This window comes from Schistocerca americana, chromosome 5 (genome assembly GCF_021461395.2).
Source record: "Schistocerca americana isolate TAMUIC-IGC-003095 chromosome 5, iqSchAmer2.1, whole genome shotgun sequence".
Lineage (NCBI taxonomy): Eukaryota > Metazoa > Arthropoda > Insecta > Orthoptera > Acrididae > Schistocerca > Schistocerca americana.
Window position 1 is genome coordinate 329,893,031 of NC_060123.1, and position 13,352 is coordinate 329,906,382.

The following is a 13,352-nucleotide window of genomic DNA, read 5'->3' on the forward strand; positions in this document are numbered from 1 at the left end:
CACACCAGAAATATTGCTCAAAGAATATGCTGTACAAAAAAGAAGTAAGTAAAGCCTTACCCGCAACAGGTTTGAGGCCCTTTTGAGTATGCTACATTTTTCGGGAAATTGTGGTACAAACAACGGCTAACTGTACAAAATTTCACCGTTAGTTAATCTACTAAACGATAAATATCACTTCATTGGAGATATGTTGAAAATGTGTGCCCCAACCTGGACTCGAACCCGGGATCTCCTGCTTACATGGCAGACGCTCTATCCATCTGAGCCACCGGGAGCGCATGTAAGCAGGAGATCCCCGGTTCGAGTCCCGGTCGGGGCACACATTTTCAACATGTCCCCAATGAAGTATATTAACGCCTGTTTGTAGCTAGGGTGTCCATTTAATTATCATTTCATTCTAGCGAAAGCTGCATGGTCATCAACAGTAACTGTTCTTTCGGGAACAGATACTACCTTCATAAATAGATAAATATCACGATGTGTATTGTCCTGGTGAGAAAGTATGCATTGAGGAAACTATATGCTGTTTAGAGGAAGACTGGTGTTCCGCCACTATATTCTGGGGAAACATCACAAATATGGTCTTAAGCCATTCAAACTGTGTGTTCATGGAGTCTATAACCTGCATGTGAAGGTGTGTACTGGAAAGGAAACCGCCCTTGCACATCATACATGCCCTCCAGTGTAGTGATGGAGTTGATGGGTCCATTCCTGAATGCTGGGCGCGCTCTGTACGTCGACAATTGCTATGCAAGCGTCGCCTTGAACCACAAGTTCAACGAAAATTCAGTCTACCTCGTTGGTACATAGAGGAATAACAGAAAGTACAATCCAACGACCGTAGTGAAAGGAAAGGCCAAGAAACGTAAAATGTTATGCGTGCAGAGTAACACAAGTGTTGTTACAGGAAAATGGAAAGAAAAGAGAGATAACTTGTTTCTGACCACTAAAAGCGTTCCAGAAATGGTAGCAATCAACTCAAGAAACGGAACAACCACAAAACCATCCACAACTTTGGAATATAATTACGCAAAATCCTTCATAGACGTAGCAGGTCAAGTAACACCTTATGCCTCCACTTTACGAAAAAGAGTGAAGTGGTACCGCAAGATTGTATTCTAGCTTCTCACAAATACGGCATTTGTCAATGCTCATGCTCTCTAGAAGCGAGTAACTGACAAAAATGTGTGCATAACTGAATTTCGAGAGTCAGTTGCACTTGTACTGATTGGAAACCGAAAGATGTACTAGGATCACCAGGAACATCAATTCACAGAACCATTTCTTGCAAGAAACTGGCAGCAAGAGACAAAGATGCTCACCGACGATGCTCTCACAAATTTGGAGATGCTGAGGCTATGAAGAAACCAAAGCAAATCATCACAAGCTGTTAAGTTTGCCCAAATTAAAAGTTCGCGTGCTTGAACTGGTTTCTCATTGTTCATACATGTAACGTAAAGCATACAACCTATTAATTAATTCAAATACTTTGCTACATCCGCCGTGAATTTGTAAACCAATGTTTCAAGTTAATAAATATTCCGCGTTTATATCACTTTTGCTCTGTTCCTCCAGAAACGTTAATGTCATTCGTCTGGAATGATGAAAGGAGTCTTGATTTGTTATTAAAGATTGTGCAAAATTCCCATAAACGTGGCCTAGCAGATAAGATATTGAAGAAATTAACTTCTCAGGCTATGTATCTAACAATTATACACATCTGAAAAAAGCCTCCGCTTACTAAATAACCTTGAGTAATTCAGGTCTGGCAGCCAAGGTGTTAAGAACCAAGCTACTTTTCCAAAAAATTTTCAAATGGCTCTGAGCACTATGGGACTTAACTTCTGAGGTCATCAGTCCCCTAGAACTTAGAACTACTTAAACCTAACTAACCTAAGGACATCACACACATCCATGCCCGAGGCAGGATTCGAACCTGCGACCGTAGCGGTCGCGTGGTGCCAGAATCTAGCGCCTAGAACCGCTCGGCCACTCCGGCCGGCGCTACTTTTCCATCTGCATCAAGATGTAATGGTATCAGCGATGTGGACACCACTAGAAGCCAGAGAGGTCACTTCTGCCGCGCAACGATGTGTGCAGGAACTGTGGGTTACGTTCTTCCATAACCACGGCGAGTGCGAAGCCAGGAAAGCTCAATCAGAATAAACATTCTTTATTCAGCATGACTCCCATACAAGAGGCTGTTGTTAGTGTACCGGAGCGTGTGTGATCATCGAGGCAGCAGAGTGCTACCACAGAGAACTCCCGCCAGCGTGCTTTACCCACGTTTTATACGAGCGACATTCTGGTCAAAATCGATTACTCCAAGTGCGTTCACGTTCAGTGCCTGCCTGCAAATCAGCAAGCAACCGCGACACGAGTGTGTGTATGGCGTCAATTGATCTATAGATTGTGCCGAAAGTGGAGTTCTGAATTTTCGAGTATGCTGCACGCTACGCATGTGCAGAAAAGATGGAATTATGGCGGCATCTGCTAACATCGGAAGTTAAGCTATTCTGACCGAACTCATATTACAGAAATAGATTTTTTTCTTTCAAGTCTTCTTAATGGCAGGCCGCGGTGGCCGAGCGGTTCTAGGCGCTTCAGTCCGGAACCACGCGACTGCTACGGTCGCAGGTTCGAATCCTGCCCCGGGCATGGATGTGTGTGATGTCGTTAGGTTAGTTAGGTTTAAGAAGTTCTAAGTTCAAGGGGACTGATGACCTCAGATGTTAAGTCCCATAGTGCTCAGAGCCATCTTCTTAAGGTTTATTGTGCTGTTTGCTTCGTTTTCTTCACACACCGAAAAGTTACATAGGGTTCTGGCATTGTTTTCTACTACTGTTCTTCTAAAAGAGAGACACGTATCTGAAACCAAAATGACGTTTACATTTTACAGAAAAAAGTCTACACTATGCATTAACAAGAACATAAATAGTTAAATTTGTTTTAACGAAATTTATTTCTGATGTGAAAAATTCAGAATTAATGGATGAGAAAAATTATTTTCGATGTTATTAGGCGCTAAGCAAGAAAACAAGATACAAAAGGACGAGCTAGAAATTCGCTGCTTACTGCGTTCTTGATATTGTTTGATGGGTTTGGAAGTGTATATTTTCTCGAACGAATAAATGTATATGTGCTGAAATGTTTCGATGACACTTCTTTGTATCCGTTCAGTTCTCCGGATTGTGCAGAATTTACCGTAGGACCTTTGACAAGACCTTCCACTATGAATTCTGCTTTGGTCACTAATGAACTCTGTTATCGTTGCTTGCTCCCATATTTTGTTATTATACTTCCATTTCTTCGTAAAAAGTATAGTTCCCATAGTCTCACTTTCACCGTCCAGATGCCAAACTACACAGCAGACAGCTCTCACAACACAAGTAATTTTGGCGGTGAATTGTAAACGAAAATGGCCACACGAAAGCGACGAGTCTCAGTACAGGAATAAAGCGCCAGGGGTGGTGCAGTAGAGTCATTTGGCTGGCACCCAGCAGCCGGCAAACTTAACGCTGTGGCAGCTTTGAACAGCAGGTCAGGCATGCATTCGCAGAACACTTGGAGTCGATGAGGTGCCCTCATCGGCTGAAGACTCGGAACCATCAATCTAGCGGTGGCTAGTAGACCAGTGGCTAGCTGACGGCACTGATTGACGAGGTTGCAGCTGCTCGACCCCAACCGACGGCTGGTGTGGAGACGAGCACAGCGTTGGCTTTACTCGGATGACCAGGAACCAGTTGAAGTACATGACCTGCTTATGCACGTGTGGCGAGGTTTCATGCAACATTGTGCCCAGACATCTGGAAATCAAACTCTTCACTACGTCTGACGGCCGTATTCCAGAATGCTAAGCCAACTGATACAGTCATTTTTGAAAGTGTTTTTGCAACTTCGTTACAGCGATGTCATTTTTGAAAGGCTTTATTCCTGGAATAATGCCCTTTCAACGGTGATCGTACCTTCTAAACGAGTACCTAATCCACTATGCGTTAAGTTTCGCCTTTCGTAGTTCAAGTCATATGTTGACCGATATTGCTAAATTGTACGCATAACATGAGGAATGATGATTATTCAGTGCATGTATACCTTGAAGGTATTGCGATGAAAGGAGCTCCTTCCGATTTGCGTGTTCAATAGGTAACTATACAATTCCTAACTTGACGTATTTAAGTTATGGAAGTTATAAGAGATGCTAGAATTGAGGTCGGCCGGGGTGGCCGAGCGGTTCTAGGCGCTAAAGTCTGGAAGCGCGCGGCCGCTGCGGTCGCAGGTTCGAATACTGCCTAGGGCATGGATGTGGGTGATGTCGTTAGGGTTAGTTAGGTTTAAGTAATTCTAAGTTCTAGGGGACTGATGACCTTAGAAGTTAAGTCCCATAGTGCTCATAGCCATTTGAACCATTTTGCTAGAACTGATCCCCTTGAACTTGAAGATATAGTTGCACACGTTTCTACATGCTGTTGTGGACATTGTACAGAACATCGGGAGTGATGTTCCGAATGTGAAGTGTCAGTGCAGCTTGGAGTTCTTGTATGGTTTGCGGATTGCCTTCATACGCCTTTCCCTTCAGCGTACCCCATCGAAAGAAATCCGGTGGAGCAAAGTTGGGTGAACGCGGAGGCCCGTGTACACGGGGGATAATGCGGTCACCGAAAATGTCCTTTAAAAAGTTCATCGCCTTGTGGGTTGCATGTGCAGTCGCCCCATCCTGTTGCAACCAGGGATTCTCAATTTCGTCCTCATTCAGTTCACCTTGCAAGGACTCCAGAATGCAGGTGCAGTACCGTTCTGCATTTATGGCATCCTGAAAGAAGATGGGCCCAATGATGCGTTTACGAGTCACGGTGCACCAAATACCAACGTTTTGATCATGCAGTGGGGACACCTTAAATTCATGCGGATTCTCCGTAGTCCACGCACGAATATTCTGGCTACGTTGTGTCAAGAATTCCCTCACCATTGTCCTGCGAGAAGGACAGACACCAGTTGCAAGAGTTCACACCCGCCGGGCGTTCGGTGTCTCTCAGTTCATGCGCGACCGACATTTTGTACTGATATATGGACAGTGACTTCCGGAGAATCTTGTGAGCGGAACCCACGAACACGTGGGCCTGCTGAGCTAGTCGTCTAACCGAATTCTTTGGACTTTACAGCATCGTGTCTTGCACCTCCGCCACCTTCTCCTCGGATGTGGATGGCCTGCTTGATTTTGGAGCAAGTCTTTCGAAACTTGGTGATAAGGTTCCGTACAGCATTGCGTTAGGGATCTTCACTCCAGGGAACTTTGCTGCAAATGCAGCTTCTACCGCTGAGGTAAACTTGCCTCCATTGCGGAACACATGCTCCACAAGAAACACTCTTTGTTCAATCGTCAGCATGATGACCCGGACTACAATGATGTCACACAAGGCGTTGGTCTTCAGTCAAACCAGACCTGCGAACAAATGCAAATATCCGGTCAAATATGGTTCAAATATGTTAAACAATGAAAAATGTATTAATAATTGACAATCATATCAGTCATTACTTAGCACTTCACAATATGGCAATGCATAGTTGCTTTCTGAACACTCGGTGTAAAAGAATAAGTACTAGAAAACGTGAAAGAGCTAGGTTTGTTTTCCGAAGTTTGCGATGGGCAAAATAAGAATCATTATTAGATTCTAATATGTCTATCTTTGTTGAACGCTAAACATTTCGCTCAAGTGGAAAGTGTTTTCCTATTCGTCGACATTCGTATAGCGCATATGATAGGAAATGTTCCATGCCGAAAGAATTAACCAGAAGAGCTCACAGAGCGTACGTGACGAAATAATACTGAGAAATCGCAAAAAAATGACTCTGCGCACTATGGGACTTAACTTCTAAGGTCATCAGTCCCCTAGAACTTAGAACTACTTAAACCGAACTAACCTAAGGACATCACACACATCGATGCCCGAGGCAGGATTCGAACCTGCGACCGTAGCGGTCGCGTGGCTCCAGACTGTAGCGCCTAGAACCGCTCGGCCACCTCGGCCGGCCTAAGAAATCACACCAAGTGTTTCCAAACATCGTAAGCTCACCATAAAGCTAATAGAAACTAAAGATATGTACAACTTCTCTAAGTGGTGGCCAACATACTATAAAAAGGGCTGTTGTCGAACAAATCAAAACAGAGGCATGTTCCAAAATGTCAGAGAGTCAGGGTTAAAGCATGTTTCTTTATGCATTTTGAGCACAATAAGCTAAGGCCGGGTGTTGTGACATAATTCGATCTTTTATTTCTGGAAGTGTCTGCTGTTTTTAATTTTGAAAAGGCTTACACTGGAACAGTGGCTATTAAAAGGGACAAAATGCAAGGTCTTCATCGTTTACTTGATTATACTCAGCAATAATACAGATATTTCTCTGATGATTTGATGAAATGGCCTATGTGTAATGATGCTGCTGCTACTGCTGCAGGTGACGACCAATGAAAGCATTTTGTATGTGCTTTGATGAGAGTTACAATGCAATGATAATGCATGAGAAAAAAGAATTAACTTAAAACACTACTAAAAACGTAACTTGATCATGCATGTGAATTATTTCCTCAAGAAAAGGATCTAATTCCAAAAATTTGGACTTTTTTTTCAAAGAGATTGCAAAACCTAGCAACTGCAATAATGGCAAAACATCCGGTGCACTCAGTTCTTTAAACATTGGGAATCCCATCCTGTTACGTCCCAAATACTCAGCCACAGAATTTTTTCCTTCGTTCTAGAAAACGTAAGAGTTCGGTGCAGGATCCTTTCAAATACGACTATACCAAATGTATTCTGCCGCCCAGCGACAAGATTTCGTAGGTGCTGGCCTACATGCCCCTCGAAAGATTGTGAAGTCCGATCTGCAGTTGCCACGCAACAAAGAGGTAGAAACCACTTGGAGCTAAGTCTAGGCTGAACTATATATGTTTCAAAACGTTTCATTTAAAATGTTGCAGTTATTGTGTTTGTCAAGCAGAGTTTCCCGGTGCACCATCATGCAAAAACACCATACCTGTAGTCAGGGAACCATCTCCATTGTTTTGATGAGCTTTTCTCAGTTTTCTTAATGTCGGTCAGCAGGCTTCGGAATTGACTGTCCTTCCACGTTTCATTAAATCCGCAATCAAGATTCCTTTAGCTCCCCAAGAACACACTAGCTATAACGTTTCTAGCTGACAGAGGTCGGGGCGATGCAGTATGATCATACACAGTTAAATGCTGCGATGTCTAAATGTTCAAATGTGTGTGAAATCTTATGGGACTTAACTGCTAAGGTCATCAGTCCCTAAACTTACGCACTACTTAACCTAAATTATCCTAAGGACAAACATACACACCCATGCCCGAGGCAGGACTCGAACCTCCGCCGGGACCAGCCGCACAGTCCATGACTGCAGCGCCTTAGAGCGCTCGGCTAATCCCGCGCAGCGCTGCGATGTCTCTATGCTTGTGTAGGAAACCTATGTATCATCACCAGTCTCTATTCTGTTCAGTAGATCGTTTCCCACTGCATCATAACGGAAAAGAAAGTCCAAGCTGTAAAAGTCATTCATTGAAACTTGTGATATTCAGAAACAAGTTCTGTAACGCAATGTGAATAGAGTTTGTGATACTCTGATTACTTAGTCACAATTTACTGCAAAAAAGTGAAACACCCAGAAGACATGGTAGAACGTCATAGTAACACATACACAAAGTAGGTGGGTATGTGAATGATTATGCACTGAGGACACAAAAGTCATGGAACACCTCCTAAGCCGGCCGTTGTGGCCGAGCGGTTCTAGGCGCTTCAGTCCCGTACCGCGCTGATGCTACGGTGGCAGGTTCGAATCCTGCTTCTGGCATGGATGTGTGTGATGTCCTTAGGTTAGTTAGATTCAACTAGTTTTAAGTCTAGGGGCTGGTTCAAATGGCTCTGAGCACTATGGGACTTAACAAATGGTTCAAATGGCTCTGAATACTATGGGACTTAACATCTTAGGTCATCAGTCCCATAGAACTTAGAACTACTTAAACCAAACTAACCTAAGGACATCACACACAACCATGCCTGAGGCAGGATTCGAACCTGCGACCGTCGCAGTCCCGCGGTTCCGTACTGCAGCGATGGGACTTAACATCTGAGGTCATCAGTCCACTAGACTTAGTTACTTAAACCTAACTAACCTAAGGACATCACACACATCCATGCCGGAGGCAGGATTCGAGCCTGCGACCGTAGCAGCAGTGCGGTTCCGGACTGAAGGGCCTAGAACCGCTTGGTCACAACGGCCGGCTCTAAGTCTAGGGGACTGATGACGTTAGATGTTAAGTCCCATAGTGCTTAGAGCCATTTGAAGCATTTGAATACCTGCTAATATCGCATCGGACCTTTTTTGTCCGGCATAATGCAGGAACTCGACGTAGCATGGACTCAACAAGTCATTGGAAGTCCCCTACACGAATATTGGGCCATCCTGCCTCTGTAGGTGTCCATGGTTGCGGAAGTTTTGCCAGTGCAGGATTTTGTGAACGAACTGATTATGTACCATAAATGTGCTATGGGATTCATGTCGGGCGATGTGGGTGGCCAAATCATTCGCTCGAACTGTCCAGAATGTTCGCAAAACCAGTTGCGAACAATTGTGGCCCGCTGACACGCTGCATTGGCATCCATAAAAATTCCATCGTTGTTGGTTTCAAATGGTCCCCAAGTAGCCGAACATAACCATTTGCAGTCAACGATCCGTTCAGTTGGACCAGAGGACCCAGTCCATTCCGTGTAAACACATCCCACATGATTATGGAGCCACCACCAGCTCGCACACTGCCTTCAAAGACTTAGGTCCAAGACTTCGTGGAGCCTGCATCACACTCGAACCCTTCCATCGTATCGCTATCCCATGACTTTTGTCACCTCAGTGTAGTTGCAATTCTATATGATTGGTAGAATGGCCAACAGAGTGTATGACTGTTGTTCGTGTGTAGTGTTGTTACAACACCTGGTAGAATATACACTACTGGCCATTAAAATTGCTACACCAAGAAGAAATGCAGATAACAAACGGGTATTCACATTATACTATAACTGACATATGATTCCATTTTCACTCAATTTGGGTACATCAGTTCTGAGAAATCAGTACCCAGAACAACCACCTCTGGCCGCAATAACGGCCTTGATACGCCTGGGCATTGAGCCAAACAGAGCTTGGATGGCGTGTACAGGTACAGCTGCCCATGCAGCTTCAACACGATACCACAGTTCACCAAGAGTTGTGACTGGCGTATTGTGACGAGCCAGTTGCTCGGCCACCATTGACCAGACGTTTTCAATTGGTGAGAGATCTGGAGAATGTGCTGGCCAGGGCAGCAGTCGAACATTTTCTGTATCCAGAAAGGCCCGTAGGAGTCCTGCAACATGCTGTCGTGCATTATCCTGCTGAAACGTAGGGTTTCGCAGGAATTGAATGAAGGGTAGAGCCACGGCTCGTAACACATCTGAAATGTAACGTCCACCGTTCAAAGTGCCGTCAATGCGAACAAGAGGTGAGTAAGACGTATAACCAATGGCACCCCAAACTATTACGCCGGGTGATACGCCATTATGGTGATGACGAATACACGCTTCCAATGTGCGTTCACCGCGATGTCGCCAAACACGGATGCGACCATCATGATGCTGTATGCAGAGCCTGGATTCATTCGAAAAAATGACGTTTTGCCATTGGTGCACCCAGGTTCGTCGTTGAGTGCACCATCGCAGGCGCTCCTGTCTGTGATGCAGCATCAAGGGTGACTGCAGCCATGGTCTCCGAGCTGATAGTCCATGCCGCTGTAAACGTCGTCGAACTGTTCGTGCAGATGGTTGTTGTCTTGCAGACGTCCACATCTGTTGACTCAGGAATCGAGACGTGGCTGCATGATCCGTTACAGCCATGCGGATATGATGCCCGTCATCTCGACTGCTAATGACACGAGGCCGTTGGGATCCAGCATGGCGTTCCGTATTACCCTCCTGAACCCACCGATTCCATATTCTGCTAACAGTCATTGGATCTCGACCAACGCGAGCAGCAATGTCGCGATAAGATAAACCGCAATCGCGATAGGCTACAATCCGACCTTTATCAAAGTCGGAAATGTGATGGTACGCATTTCTCCTCCTTACACGAGGCATCACAACAACGTTTCACCAGACAACGCCGGTCAACTGCTGTTTGTGTATGCTTTCCTCATGTCAGCATGTTGTAGGTGCCGCCACCGGCGCCAACCTTGTGTGAATGATCTGAAAAGCTAATAATTTGCTTATCACAGCATCTTATTCCTGTCGGTTAAATTTCGCGTCTGTAGCACGTCATCTTCGTGGTGTAGGAACCTTAATGGTCAGTAGTGTAGTATAAGGGGCGCGAACAGCGCCAGATATTGAGTGATCTTGTGAAAGACACAGAGATGCCGCCTGCTTGTATGAGACAGTGTTAGTGCGACAAGGTCAATTTATTGTTCATGACGGTAGTTACTAAGGCGTCATACTGCAAGTGCACGTGTGTGATGCGTAGCAAAATATTGTTTTCAGACGCCTGGCTCACATAAGGGGTGTTAGGCCGATTCTTGAATATTGATCTTCATTCTGGGACCTTTACCAAGGTCGAGTGATAGAAGATATAATGAAACCAACAGCCTTGTCAAAGAGGTTGGTACAGACAAAGTTCGTGCACCCTCTTGCCCTCGGCGCGAGAAACTGCCGCAAAAAGTGTAAGAATCATCAGTGATCAACGGAAGGAGGACGCAGAAGCTAACTGACCCACTGAGTTAAAGACATGTAATGTGCATCCGCAGGACATCTGACCTGTAACTGAAGAAGTTTCGTAATGATATCTTCATTGTCAAAAGACTCCGTAGTGGTCCGCTATTCACGTCTCTGGGAGTGGACTGCCAAGGAGGAGGTGCCCATAAGAAAAACACTGAATAGCCAAAGAAAGGGTAACATTATACGAGATGGAGCGTGGAATGTCAGAAGTCTGAATGTTGTAAGGAAGTAAGCATTTCCATACTCAAAGATGTAGTACCTGGAACGCTATTTTTTCCATAGTAAATATTCACCTTGTGTTTGTTCATTGCTGCTGAAGGCGCCATTTTCAAAAAGATCATCCTCATAAAATTTTATCAATGTTTCAAAATCATTTATGTTTCAAAGAAACAAACAACAAACAGGAAAAGAAAGACAGAATACTTTTATGAACAAAAATGTTCCTTATTTCTGAAATAGTGGCATTCAAAAAATGGAAGAGACAATATTACGATTTGAAATCAGAAATATCCACCTTGACAGATCGACCTGCCCATAAAACAATGATTGGCACCTCATTTTTTTCACACTTTGCTATTACTTCAGTAAAACGTTTCTCAAAATGATCATCTGCATATTTTCTGATTTCCAGCAATTGATCTTGAAGCATATGGGAATGTTTTATTGTGACATACAAATCCAAACCTTCTTTTTGTGGTTATCTCTACACATAAAAGGCAATGTCCTGACTGACTAGACTGACTCGTTATCGCCCATCCCAAACCGCCAAGGATAGAGACTTGAAATATGAGAGGCATGAAGCTCATGCTGTAGGCGTCGTTTAAGAAGGGATTTTTCGAAATTCCAATCCTAAGGGAATGAAATAGAGGATGGAAGTTTCTTTTAAAAAATGTCACTATTAAGGCAATTTTAAAGCTAGGCGTACGAAAATTGGTATTTTGTTTCTGGGTCAGAAATAAAGCAATCCATGTTTCAGCATTTATGGAAATTTAACCCTAAGGGAGTGAAGTAGTGGATGAAGCCTTTTTTGAAAATATATCGTTGTTAAAGAACTACTAAAGTATAATTAAAGCTACATCTATGAATGCTAGTATTTGGCTCTCGGTTACAAATAAAAAAATAGTTGTTTCAGTGGTTTTGGAAATTGAGCTCTTAAGGTGCTGAAACTGGGGGTGACATTGTTTATGAAAATATTTTATTATGAAAGGCTTTTTAAAGCTAAATCTATGAAAATTAAAATTTGGCTTCTCAATTAGAAATAAATACATAAATACGTGTTTCATTGTTTTTGGAAATTCAGTTCCTATGGGGGTGAAACGGAGGATGAAAGTTTTTACGGAAATATTTCACTGTGTAAGCATTTTTGAAACTAAATCTATGAAAATTTCTATTTGGCTTTACTGTTATAAATAAAACATACGCATGTCACCGTTTTTGGAAATTAAACCCCTAAGGGGGTGAAAAACTTTATGAAAATCTTTCATTACGAAAACATTTTTAAAGCTAAATCTTTGAAAACTAGTGTTTGGCTTCTCGATTAGAAATGAAAAATATGTGTTTCAGTGTTTTTGGAAATTCAACCCCTAATGTGTTGAAATAGCGTTAGACTGATTCACTGACTCATCGTCACCCAGTGCCAGCCGCAAAGGATAGAAATTTGAAATTTGGAGAGGCATCTTGAACTGTAGGCACATTTTAAGAAGAGAGTGTCCGAAATTCCACTCCAAAGGGGGTGAAATAGGGGTTGAAAGAGCTTTTTAAGTATGTTGCTATGAAGGGAATTTTGAACCTAGGACTACAACTTGTATGTGGTTTCTCAGTCAGGAAATAAAAAAAAATACATGTTTCAGCATTTTTGGAAATTCAACCACTAAGGAGTAAAATAGTGGGTGAAGGTTTTTTTGAAAATAAATAATCACTAAAGAAATACCAATGGATTTTTAAGGCTACATCTATGACAACTGGTATTTGACTTCTTGGTTAGAAACAAAAAATATGTGTTTCAGTGCTTCTGGAAATACAACCCTTAAGGCAGCGCAATAGGGGATGATAATTTTTAAGAAAATATTAGGTTACATTTTGAAGTTAAACTTATGAAAACTGGTATTTCAGTTCTGGGTTAGAGATAGAGGAATATTTGTTAGAGAATGAAAGTTGCTATGGAAACGTCTCCACAAGAACGCAAAAGGCATAATTACCAAAAACTTTGGACTCCAGCTACCAGAATAGTTTTTTGGCCTGAAGTACATTCGGAAAAGACCATGCTTATATGGCCTTAGTTAGAGTGTAAAGCTTAGAAGGTGTTGCAATTTGTGAACAACATAAGAATTTGATTAAATAAGATCAAAAATATCTCTGCAGGACATACAGTCTACGCGAGCGAGGTAGCAGGCGCTAAGCTAGTCTATTTCGTAAGATTCTATTGCTGAAAATGAGTTCACTTAATAATGGGGAACCGTAAATTTCAGCGTGTTGATGGAGTTGACTAAACTAGTGGCACCAGTCGATGGGTCGCGCTCAGTCCAGTGGCTAATGTCATCCAAACA